Raw genomic sequence first — 12395 nt, forward strand, 5'->3', positions numbered from 1 at the left:
TTACTAGCGATACTGTTGTAGTAAATATGCCCGACACTGATGTTAAAACTTTGAAGTAAATCTACTGATCAGAGAACTACTCGAGAACATTCCATAGATTCTGGTCCTGATGTTTATTCCATTGTTGATGAAGATGCAATATTACTTTCTGAGCTGACCTCAAGGTCTCATTGTCTAATGTGGAGTAGCTGCATACTGAAGATAGCGTGGAGATAAAAGTACTACCAATAGAAAGAGAAATTCCTATCCTGAGTATTATGGAGGTCCTCCTTTCTTGTTGCCTTCGGGATGTTTTTTGTTCTTCTTTTCGGTCTACTAGAATCATACCTTACTCGTATATTGAATGCTTCGCTGGCTGTTACAGCAGTGGTGAATGATACGGCCACAAAGTTTATCACAGGAGCTGAAAGTGCTTAATTTTGTCAAGTTTCCACCTCTCCTCTGTGTAAACTGTAAATGATGATGAAAGGGAGAATTTCAGATCTTTGTCTTCCTGTTCAAGTGCTGTGATCAATCTAGTCCTGGAGAGATGGCTCTTGAATCAGATTTTCCTTGGTTGGTCTTTCAGCTTGTAAGGGGAAGCCGATGCAATTTTTGAGAAAACGGGCTGACAGAGCGGGAAAATCGAGAAGTAAAATATACTGTATAAACGCTTTGCAGGGGCAGGTGCTTAAAAAAAAAACAAGTATGAAATCAGTTGCTTGCGATCACAGTACCAGTAGTCATGGGTCGGGTATGATAAAGAAACGGCTACTACAAACCATAAAAAGGAGGAATAGGCGCCAAAGATAGAACAAGGGAAGAGAGATGTAGGAGGGTGAAGCTAGCTGAGCAGTTCATGATAAGGGAGCGTGGAAACCAAGGACAGAACTAGCTGAGCAGTTCACGATAAGGAAGCGCGGCGCGGGAGCCAATTAACAAGGGAAGGGAGATGTATGATAAACTGCATAGGCATATAAGGCAGAATCATGTATTGTGTGTGTGTGTGTACCTGCGGGACTGCACCCTTTCTTGCAAGATTGAATAAACTGACGTAGAATGACTCCGCCGTGTCTTTGATTTCAAGAGCAGGGGGGGAAAGGGAAGTGGGATCGGTGTCCCCAGAGGTGTCTCTTTGGATGGGCTCGACGGTTGAAACCTAACGGTGACAACTAAGCCGATCGAGTTCCCCCCCAAGGATTGAGTCAGTTGCTCGGGTGTAATCCATACAAACTGACTGGCCTCGGGTTGGGTACCTCCTACTTCTCACACAAATTGGGGGCTCGTCCGGGATCCTGAATTATAACGGGGACCTCTCGCGGGGGGACCAACTCGGTGGAATAAGACGCGTCTGGTATATATTTATGCCTAGGAACGCCGTTTTGGTCCCCGGGTGGAGAGATCTGAAACCACTCGATTGAGATAATTCTGGACCCTAGGAAGGAAATCACACGGATGAGTAGGGGAAAAGGACTGTGACGGGGACCTGTAAAAAGGAAAGGGGGTACACACACAGGCAGAAGTCAGACAACTCCGTGCACGGATCAAGGTAAGAAATTTCTCTCGGGATTTGGATTCGGGCTAGTGAGAGTTATTATCTACCTTGTTGACTTCATGGTTATGACAGTATGATCTGAGAGTGTGGGTGATTCATACTCAAGACGACTACTGGAGACTAACCATGGGAAATAGGTCGTCCCGAAGACGGGACGGGGAACCTAGGAGGAAGGATAAGAAGGAGGAAATACCCCCAGATAGCCCATTAGGTATGAAGTTACAAAATTGGGACCATGGGACGAAGATGAAAAATCTGGACAAAACGGTTATGATAAAATATTGTTGTTTTATATGGACAGCAGAACCAATCCGGGCACCGTCAGTATTCTGGCCAAAATACGGATCGGACGAGGATTGGGTCTGCCAACTCTTAAATTTATATGTAAATGGTAAACCATCACCCAGCCCGGAGGAAATCAAATACGCGGCTTGCTGGGTGGGAGCGATACCTGGGTTGCCCCTGTCTGTCCCACTATATCCTGTGATCCAGCAAACACAGGGTAAACCGAGACCCTGGGAGGTTCAGAGGGATGCGGTAAGGGAGAAGCAGCCGGTGTCCCAGAAAGAAATTGACTATGCAAGTTGCTGGATAATGTTAATTTAGGGGCTGCGGGGGGAGGTTATGTGATGAGGGAGCAGAGGAAAGTAGAATAAGGGAGGTGTCCCTGGAGGCACTGGAGTTTGTGGATGGGTCACGAAGTATATAGATGGATCAGCGTGAATGGGATGGACCTACAATTGGTCTGAGCAGAAAGAGTAGAGAGAAGTATGTCAGTGGAACTGGGAACCCTGACATAGGCTTTTACTGAGGTGCAGGGAGAACACTAATAGCGGTTATGTATTTGGAATTGTGCATGACTATATGACTGTTTGAGAGAGAAAGGGATTTGTCATGACGTGAGGCACCCGAATCAAACATGGTCAAATTTATTAGAGGCCAGTGGGCTCCCATCAGTAAAGGGTTAAAAAAGAGACAAGCAGGCTGACTCTGTATGGTACAGAGAGAGAGAGAGAGAGAGAGAGGGTGTAACTGTGTAATTGAGACCCTCATGTGATGTAATAGGTATAGCCAATCAAAGTGAATTGCTTTAAGTTTAATAAATTATGTAGGGATTGGACAGAGATTTGAATTCTGCCAAGTGGGAAAGGTGGCATTATATTGCATCTTAAAGTTGTAAGGAGAGTTAACCATTTAGGCACACAGTAGATTTGATTTTGTACTTGCCTGTGTTGGTTACAAAGGCAGAGCTGTAGAAATAATTAAACATGTAGATTGCACATTAGAATGCTTTCAGTATTTCTTCGTGCATCTGTGCTCCAAGTGATGTTTTGTTTTATTGTACCAGAATTGTAAGAATGTGCAAGAGTCTTGATTTAGTGGGGATATTTAAAGGTGATAAAAATGAATCTTATTTTGGATTTTCTGAATCAGGCTTTTGTTAAATAAACTGCTGTACTTTGACTCACAATTGGATTCAGAGGTATCTTTACCTACAAGAATTGGTGCCGAAACCTGGGATCTGTTTACGGGTCCGGCTGAATGGCCACAACTGGAGCTCCGGAATAGATTACCAAATTTAAGGGAGTGAATCAAAGTGCAGTAGGGGCTCACCTGCGATGAAAAAGTGTGAGAGTGTGTGAGAGGTCTGAGCTGAGCACGTACAGACAAGGAGGCATCTGTCTTTACACCCAGCCTTAGACCAGTTGTTAAGAGGGGTAGCCCCCTACGCGAAGTTCAGGAGTTTGAAGTGAGTGTAAAGGCTAGAGAAGGATGCCTGGGATGTGATGTTCAGACGTGAGTAAGAAAGAATCTGTCTGAGAGATCGCCGGAGTAGAAGGGAAAGCCGGCTTAATAGTGTGAGCTTAAGGGTGTGAGCTCACGAGTGTAAGTGGTGGTACGGAGGGCACTAAACACCCCTAACAGGTATCACCAGACTCTGAGAAGAGCGACCTAGGGGTGGGATCCATTTCACCCACTAGATCAACAATGGAAATGATTGGAAAAAAAAGGACAGAACTAAGATAATTGGAATTCTCTTAGTTTGAATTAATTAAACAGGTTTAAACCGGATTAATTGAACACATCTCAGTCTTGGGTAAAAAAAAATTGGGCTGATGACAAGGAGAAAATTAAAACAACAGAATCACAGATTAGAGAGTTAGAAAAGAGAAACCAAACAAAGAAAATAGCAGTATTGTTAATACATCAGTTAGCTGGACTAATTGAACAAGTAGACACTTCCACTAAGAAGTGGAGTGGGGATAAAAAGATTAAGGAATTAGAATTCACAGTAAGGGAACTGGAGAAACAAAACTAAGTGTTAGAAGACTACTGCGGGACATTACCTCCCTCCCCCGGCAGTATGACCATGAAACTTACAGCACCTGGGGGCGACTTTAATACTGAGGAGAAGGTCTGTAACCTTGCTCCGGTAACGAGGGGAGGAACAGTGAATAATCCATTGACCAATTTAAATATTTCACACCAGGGAAAGACATCAGATCCTGGTGTCACTGAGAAAACTCCAGCCCTGGAGTTCAAATGCCAAATTTTGGTATTATCATTGTCCCACAAAGTATTTATAGTATTAGATATAGCTAACGAGTTCTCGTCCATCCCCTTGAACTTGAACTCACAGGATAAGTTTTTCTTTATAGTAGACGATAAGCACGGATGTTATATTTGGGACATTTTAATATTCCAAGGGATCAAGGAGAGGCCTGTGGACAAGCTAGCCGATGAAATAGCAAAAAAAAGCAGCCCTGAACCCACACCCAATTAGGATGCAGGCCCTTATTTCCCTAATGCCCTGTGGAGCGAATCCAATCTTTACAGAAAAGGAAAAAGAGGAGCTGACTGAGATGGGAGCTAGGGAAACTGAGGAAGGAAAATGGGCACTGCCAGATGGAAGAGAAATGATAAATAAACAAGTAATGGGGGAAATCATGGCCCACTTACATCAGGGAAGTACTCGAACAAATAGTGCCTAGATATGGTTTGGTAGAGAATGTAGATTCTGATCAGGGAAGGCATTTTACATCAAAAGTGCTACAAGGGATAATGAAAGGATTAGGAATATCATGGAACTTCCACACCCCCTGGCATCCCCCGTCCTCGGGCAAGGTCGAGCGGATGAACCAGACCCTTAAAAAACAGCTCACGAAACTCACTACTGAAACTGGGCTGCCCTGGACTAAGTGCCTTCCCCTAGCTCTCCTACAAATACGAACACAACCGCGACGTGATTTAGGCGTCTCCCCATATGAAATGCTGTTCGGTCTCCCCTTTAATGGACCGAGGGGGGAGTTACCCCTCTTCGAGTCTAGAGATGTACTTATACGAAAATATGTTGAGGCCTTGGAATCTGTCCTTTCTCGTTTACGTCAACAGGGACTCCTGGCATAGACGCCGCCTCTAGAATTCACGGTTCACACTATCAAGGCGGGACAGTGGGTCCTAATTAAGAACTGGAAACTACGAACATTGGAGCTGATCTGGGACGGCCCCTTCTTGGTACTACTGATTACAGAGACTGCTATACGGACGGCTGAGAGAGGCTGGACGCATTACACCAGAGTTAAGGGACCAGTACCAGCTCCAGCGGAGGAGACGTCAACTCTGAGCGATCACGTTACAGAGGCGGAGCATATTACAGAGGACTAAGTGGACAATATTCTGAAAATGAACTCTGATCACAAAGCTGAAATTTAAAAGACTCTAAATTATCAATTTTTAGTAGCGGCGTGAGCGCGGGAAAGGAACTGTTTTGAATTAAGTTCTCTCCTAAAAGGTAATGAGAAAGGGATAGAATGGAAGGGGTAATCTGGATAATGCTTTCCTTCCTCTTGTCCCAGGGAGTACTCACAAGTATGGGATATAATTCAGATAAGTTAGAAGAGGACAAGGGAAACACTATGAGCTCAATTACGGTTCTGGATCTCCCTACAACACAGGTGGTAGAGACTGACCTATGTTCTTTGGTAGTATGTGGAGATCTGGTGAGCCAGCGAAAATATTCGGTGGAATCCTTACAATTTTATGCTGATGGAAAGTATCCTTGGGGTAAACTCCCTTCCATAATATCCCTTCATCAGAAATATATGCAGTCCAGATTAGAATGCTTAGACAAGAAATGCAATCCTATATATATATAACAATAAAAGGGACCAAATGGACCAGAAGAATAAGCGGTCCAGTCTTAGATCCTAAGAACCTCTCTCGATATTCCATAGCTCTTGGGCCCTTTTTTTTTAACTGGACCAGGGACTATCAATTACATCAGGCAGTATTTGGAATTAGGATAAAGGAAGAAGGAAAAGATAGCAAATTGAAATGTTGTTTCCGAATCTATGTAGATAAAAATTTAAAAACACCCGACCGAAATGATAAGGTTCCCCAAAATGACCCAAGGGCAGTAAGAGTGGTAGAAGTAAACAACCTAAAACAAACCCTTGAAATAGAGACTCGGTATGAGGAGACCAATGCCTGGGTAGAATGGGTCAGGTATACGGTCCAAAGCCTCAAAGGGCAACTGTTATGCCTGCACAGGCAGTAGGCCGACTCCACAGACTTCCCGTTAGGACGGGATAAGGAGCCACAACAGATGGAATGCCTGGTGAGATTATATCAACACCGGATGGCCTGGGATGATCCCACCTGCCAATCCCTGGGCCGGACGTTTCCCCCTGTAAGATCCAACAGGGAATCGCAGCCCCCAGTGTTCTCTGGGGTATTAGGGACACATCACACTTGTGTTTCCCGGACTGGGAACAGACTGGACAGGCAGGTGGGCACCTTTGACAGATGCGGTACGATCAAAAAGGTCAGTGACGACACGGGGGAAGGGAATTATTCCCAAATTCAGGTCCCCCGAGCTGACCTCTGGTGGTACTGTGGAGGAAGGACTTTGCGACCAACGTTATCCCGGAGATGGACAGGGACCTGCGCGATAGTCCAATTAGTTGTCCCATTCACCCTGGCATTCGAACACCAGGAACCCCGTAGGGATCGGCGAACAGAGAGGAGCTTACCCACCTCTTTTGACGACCGGGTCTATTTAGACAATATAGGAGTCCCCAGGGGGGTTCCTGATGAATATATGGCTAGAAACCAGATAGCGGCGGGGTTTGAGTCTCTGTTCTGGTGGGTGACCGTCAATAAGAATGTGGATTGGATCAACTACATCTACTATAACCAGCAGCAATTTATTAATTACACCCGCGATGCGGTGAAGGGAATCGCGGCGCAGCTTGATGCCACCAGCAGAATGGCATGGGAAAACAGGCTAGCCTTAGATATGATCCTGGCAGAGAAAGGCGGGGTCTGTGTCATGATAGGGACACAGTGTTGTACCTTCATCCCGAACAACACCGCCCCTGATGGGTCAATCACTAGGGCCTTAGAAGGATTAACGACTCTGGCTGAGGAGATGGCTGAAAATTCAGGAGTGGATACTGACCTTGCTGGGTGGTGGGAGACATGGTTCGGGAAATGGAAAGGAGTCATAGTATCCGTCCTCATCTCCTTTATAGTGGTAGCAGGGGTGTTGACCGCCTTAGGGTGCTGTGTTATCCCTTGTATACGGGGTCTGACACAGAGGCTCATTGAAACAGCTCTGACTAAACGCGATATCCTAGATGGACGGATAGTAGGCATACACTTAGAAACAGAGGAGGGACAGGGCCTCCTAGACACCAAAGGTGGAGATGGCACCTGGGACGAACGAGCCCACATAATGCTTGCGGGATTGAAACAGGAGGTGGAAGTCAAAAATTGCAGCGCGTAAGGAAAAGCAGGGGGGATTGTAAGGGGAAGCCGATGCAATTTTTGAGAAAACGGGCTGACAGAGCGGGAAAATCGAGAAGTAAAATATACTGTATAAACGCTTTGCAGGGGCAGGTGCTTAAAAAAAAACAAGTATGAAATCAGTTGCTTGCGATCACAGTACCAGTAGTCATGGGTCGGGTATGATAAAGAAACGGCTACTACAAACCATAAAAAGGAGGAATAGGCGCCAAAGATAGAACAAGGGAAGAGAGATGTAGGAGGGTGAAGCTAGCTGAGCAGTTCACGATAAGGGAGCGTGGAAACCAAGGACAGAACTAGCTGAGCAGTTCACGATAAGGAAGCGCGGCGCGGGAGCCAATTAACAAGGGAAGGGAGATGTATGATAAACTGCATAGGCATATAAGGCAGAATCATGTATTGTGTGTGTGTGTGTACCTGCGGGACTGCACCCTTTCTTGCAAGATTGAATAAACTGACGTAGAATGACTCCGCCGTGTCTTTGATTTCAAGAGCAGGGGGGGAAAGGGAAGTGGGATCGGTGTCCCCAGAGGTGTCTCTTTGGATGGGCTCGACGGTTGAAACCTAACGGTGACAACTAAGCCGATCGAGTTCCCCCCCAAGGATTGAGTCAGTTGCTCGGGTGTAATCCATACAAACTGACTGGCCTCGGGTTGGGTACCTCCTACTTCTCACACAAGCTCAATGTAACTGTCACAGCCAGCAGCCAGCTATCATGAGAAGTTACTATCCTACTCCATCAATGTGTTTGCCTTCCAAGGAGACAATAAATTATAATGTATGTCCTCCAGAAGAGCTGAGAACACTGTTGCAGAAAATGACTTGGTGAGAAAAGGGTGGAAGTAGAAGTTTAATGGAAATTGTAAATAGTACATGAGGTTAACAGTTTGTGGGAAGAGTGAACTTGGGAGGAGATGTAAAGGGTTAATTCTAATACTAGCTATTTTACATGTATCGCATTGATGTCGTTCCTGAGTGAAGAAGACTGAGAAGCATGTTAGAGAATAGCTCCAGCTAGGGCTTAGCCTTGTTTAATCTTTGAAAACAGTTAGCATGCAAATAAATAAATGTGCTTTCAACAAAAGACCATTGCAAGATATCTTCTAGAGTAAGAAGCTAACAAATCCAGATATAAGATTTTTTATTATTGTCACAAGTAGGTTTACATTAACACTGCAATGAGGTTACTGTGAAAATCCCCTAGTTGTCACACTCCAGCACTTATTCAAGTACAGAGGGAAGATTTTTAGCATAGCTAATGCACTTAACCACACGTCTTTCAGACTGTGGGAGGAAACAGGATCATCTGGAGGAAACCCACTCAGATGTGGGGAGAACATGCAAACTCCACACTTACAATGACCCAAGCCAGGAATCAAACTGGGGTCCCTAGCGCTGAGATAGCACTGCTAACCAGTGTGCCACCATGCCACCCCGAAAAATCACATTAACAATGTGTTGTCTACAACCAAAGTAAATACTAATTTACATTATTTAATATATTGATAGATTTTACAGCCACTTACTAATACATTTTCGAGTGGCAACATTTTATAACTATGTAAACACAATAAATTGAAATCGTAATTAGGCAATATTCATCTTAAAAAAACAGAACCGCAGTAGAAGTGGTTAGGTGAACTCATTATTATATTCCCACTCAGAGTTCAAGAAATGCAGGACAAATTGATACAATTCTTTTTTATACCAAACTCAACCACTAACAGCCACATATAACAAATAATTTGTTTTGCACATTATTGTACAGGTATTGATGAAACACCAACGGCTGACAAAAATGAAATGCAACCTATTTTGTTTATCAAATAATTGTCCTTTTGTGTATTTTTCTAACAAAAAGAGGCCTGTGTTTCTTCGCTGAACTCCGCTGCTACTTTATCTCAGTATTTCACACCCCAGTAGTGATCTTTGTCAGAACAAGTAGTCCCCAACTTTACGTTTGAATTATGACAAATGACACTTAAAATGGTTATAAATTGACACCCCGTTTTGCCTTTATAACATCACTTTAGACTTTATGATGCCAGTCAGCATGTTCATGTTTGCACACTGACCTTGTGTGCCACCCATTTGTACGAATGGACAGGTCAAACTGTCTTTATTACTTTGGAAACAAGTCTTTTACTCTATTAAATTTTTTTGGCATAACCACCGCGATTTTAATGCATTTATGCACTTATGTTGTATTTAATATGCACTCAGACACACAGCCGTTTAAAGTTAAACAGGCAACTGACAGTGATGAATGGCTTCATTATATCTCCCACACTAACAGGAACTTGTAATAATGCATGCAGACATCAACTGTCGCCTAAGCAACTTGACAGGGCAAGAGTTGAGAGCATTTAACATCACCTAGCGCACAGAATGACTTCTGGCCTTGGTTCAGGAACAAATCCTCCCCCATTTATAACATTGTTCCTATAGGAAAACCAATTCTGACTAATGCGGTTTTGACTACAATGCGATCTTCAGGAACCAATTGCATTGTAAATCTGGGGACTGCCTGAGATTGGATTTATTTCATAAATTCAAAGCAGGTTGGCATTGGACCAATATCATATAGAACCAATCAGCATTGCAGCTATTTAATAAATTCAGCAACTTGCATTTCTTGTAATAAAATATTCCAAGGAGATTCACAGTGGCTACTGAGCCACTTAAGCAGATATTAAGGCAAATTACTAAAACCTTGGTTGAAGAAGCAGGTTTTAAGGAGCATCTGAAAAGATGAAAGTGAGGTAAAGAGGTGGAGAGGTTTTAGGAGGGCATTCTAGAGCTTCGGTCCCAGGCAGCTGAAGGCATGGTAACCAGTGGTGTAACAATTAAAATTGGAGATGCTCAAGAAGTCAGAATTATGGAGCACAGATATCTTGGAGGGTTGTGGGACTGGAGGAGATTACAAAGGTGGGGAAGTTATGGAGGAATTTGAAAACAAGGATGCACATTTTTAAATTAAGTCAGTGCTTATTCAGGAGACAGTGGAAGTCAGTGATCACAGAGGTGGTGGCTCAACAGGACCTGGTGCAGCATCAAGTTTACTGACATGCTTTAAGTCTGAGAGCTGGTCCCTAAATAAGATTGCTGAAAAGAGACTAAAACAATTGAATTATAGCTCTGGCAAAGGGTTCTTAGAATCAGTTGGACAGAGCAAAAAAGCAATGAATTATTCTGCAGGAAAATTGGAGTTCAAGCATATCTTAAGCTTTTTGCTGAAGTGAAGAAGGAGAAATTGAGAGAGCACAACTTCATGGAAAAGGCAGGGTGACAGTCTAATTTTGGTGACAATAGAAGATGGGACATTAGGAAAGGACAGGCCAAGTCCTAGGAGTGGATGGGTAGATCACATCAAAAACTGGAGGAGGTAAAAATGACAGCAGCACATAGAATTGCAGTGAACAGAGAGAGATACCTACTGCCCCTCCTAGATTGTGGCTGGAGAATATGGGAAGCTGGTCAGAAGTGCCTTAGAATTGTCAAGTTTGGAAGGAGTAAAGACATGGATGAATGTTTCAACAGTAGATGAACTGAGGGAGGGGTGTAGCCAGACTGTTACCATGGCAAAGTAGGGGTCTTAGTGATGTTGTGGATGTGTTCATCTCAGGGTCAAATATAACATCAAGGTTTCAAATAGCTTGGTTTAGTCCCAGTCAGTGGCCAGATAAAGGGATGCAGCCAGTGGCTAGGATCAATCAGACAGCAATCTGCATATTAATATTACTATGGCTTCCTATCAATAAATTAGCTGATCCATAATTAACTTTCAAATGCAAATCTATCGGCATTAAGCTTATGTTCACTCTGGACAAGTCCCAGTATTTTAATTGGTCACAGACAGCTACTTAATGATAAATAATTTTTCTTTCAAAATGTTGCCACTAATAGGGATCTTACCTCTGAGTTACAAGATTTCAAGTTCAAGACGCACTTCAGCACTTATATGTATAATGTAGGCTGACACTGGGTCAGTAATGATTGATACAGATGAAGTATTTCAGATGAGATATTAAAAACTAGCTAGGGCAGTGTAATGGTCACCGTGCTAAACTAAACTAGAAGAACTGTGTTCAAATCCCACAATAAGAATTTGAATTCAGTATTTTAAAATGTGGAAATAAAAAGCTGGTATAAGGTAAAGTCACCATAGTCCCAGATGGCCATAGGCTGATGACTTAAACTGAGGTTTGCCATATTTCAGATGAGGGACAACTTTGAGAAAGCTGGTATTGGTTCATTAATTTAAGGAAGAAAATCTGAGGATCCTACTTTTTTGCGACTTCAGCTTCAAACTATTGTGGTTGACTCTTGACTGTCCTCTGAAGTGGTCTAGCAAGCCACTCAGTTGCATCAAACTACTGCAAAAAACAGCAGTGATTCAAGAAGATCTACCAAGCGCATCTAGGGGTGGGCAATAAATGTTGGCCTTGTCAGCATCCCAACCATGAAAACAAAATAGGCGACGTCTGTTCCAGTCGACCTAAAACACGTCACATTATTTAACGAAGAGCAAAACTCCTGATGACCTACTCAACATTTATCCTTGTCCCTGTTGGTGGGATCTTGCTGTTTGCAAACTAACAACTGTGTTGCCCTACAAAACAAATGACCGCTCTTCAAAAGTAGTTCATTGGCTGTGGCGTATTTGGGGATGTCTTGATAATTAATCTGTGAGGTGTTGGACAAAAGCGTATTCCTCCTTCTTTCAATTACTCCCTATGAAAATTACAAAAACAAAACTAAACCTCACAGGACTGATGCTGTTGTTCCAATGCACGATAATGTCATAAAACCTAAAAAAAATCGTATTTCAAAGTAAGAGAGGTGCTCACGAATTAACAGTTCTTATCTGGCACAGCATTTGGAGCAGCACAGCCCATGGTGGGAACCTTATTCCAGGCTGGGGAGACACCGTCAAAAACAGGACACCCTCTCCTTCCACTACCACAGCAACTGTCACCTTTAACCCCGCCCATTCGACTATCTCTCCGTTCATTGGTTCAATATGATCTCATCCTCTAGCTGAATGGTCACT

At 43.4% G+C, this 12395-nt stretch overlaps 1 protein-coding gene across 2 annotated transcripts in view; it reads right to left on the reverse strand.

Moving 5' to 3' along the window:
* LOC145347857 (NADH-cytochrome b5 reductase-like) overlaps positions 1-12327 on the reverse strand; it is a 35539-nt gene extending 23212 nt beyond the window's left edge. The window contains exon 1 of one of the 2 annotated variants that reach the window (XM_080195777.1): positions 11258-12327. The gene's annotated coding sequence lies outside the window, so the exon portion shown is untranslated. The remainder of the gene's footprint in view (positions 1-11257) is intronic. The other variant, XM_080195778.1, reaches the window with a different exon arrangement.
* Positions 12328-12395: the final 68 nt, after the last annotated feature.

The sequence above is a fragment of the Carcharhinus amblyrhynchos genome, chromosome 9, assembly GCF_965287045.1.
Source record: "Carcharhinus amblyrhynchos chromosome 9, sCarAmb.v2.hapA, whole genome shotgun sequence".
NCBI classification, from domain to species: Eukaryota; Metazoa; Chordata; class Chondrichthyes; order Carcharhiniformes; family Carcharhinidae; genus Carcharhinus; species Carcharhinus amblyrhynchos.